This window comes from Galeopterus variegatus, unplaced genomic scaffold (genome assembly GCF_000696425.1).
Source record: "Galeopterus variegatus unplaced genomic scaffold, G_variegatus-3.0.2 Scaffold1630, whole genome shotgun sequence".
NCBI classification, from domain to species: Eukaryota; Metazoa; Chordata; class Mammalia; order Dermoptera; family Cynocephalidae; genus Galeopterus; species Galeopterus variegatus.
The window spans coordinates 146,988-147,766 of NW_007727741.1; the positions used below are offsets into that span (position 1 = coordinate 146,988).

At 32.9% G+C, this 779-nt stretch overlaps 1 protein-coding gene across 1 annotated transcript in view; it reads right to left on the reverse strand.

Annotated features, from left to right (window-relative positions):
- Positions 1 to 779, reverse strand: part of LOC103594828 (serine/threonine-protein kinase Nek10-like) — a gene marked incomplete at its 3' end in the record, with an annotated part of 177,347 nt that overhangs the window by 143,502 nt on the left and 33,066 nt on the right.

Here is a 779-nt window from a genome sequence, read left to right on the forward strand (position 1 = left end):
GGTTTTTCCCCTTCATGATTTCTTTCTTTATTTAATGAAGCTGCCATTATCTTTGTTTCCCCAATCCCTTCCCATTTTTCTTCTCTCACTTTTCTTTTCTCTCTCTCTCTTCTAACAGTGTTTCCCAGACTTCAATCTCAATATATCATTTTCACAATTTTTGCCACATTCACTTAACAGTTTAATGCTAACTCAAAAATTTTCTTCCAATTCTAAGCAATAATATCAGTGAAATAGATGACTATTGAAATGAAAAATGTTGACCTGTATATCACCTAGGTTCATCCCCTAGACCATGAGCAGCGTGTGTTAACACATTTTAGGCAACCTTGCCCCAATATATGCTGGAAAGTGGCTTCCTGGGATATGAGGACTCAGCAGGTTATTAAAACTTGGCTCTAGGTGGCTACCATCTAAACAGTTCTGCTATAAATATAAATTTAGTCTTTTTTGATTAAACCTGCATCCTTCCACCTTAAAATGTATATTTGATTCATATACTTGTAATACTACATCATCTTATTACGAGGTTGAACCATATGAAATTGCCTATATATAACCATTTTTTAACCTACAGACAATGGCAATCACATAGAGTTCAAACTAACATAACCCCAGATGCAACATGGGATTTATTTATATGTATACATACATACATTTTTTGCTTAATTATATTTACTTATTTATAAACACACACCTAGGGTCAATTTATAAATAGCCAAGGTTTTTCAATCAACATTGAAATCAAGCAATAAACTTAGTTGGTACTAAATGGCATA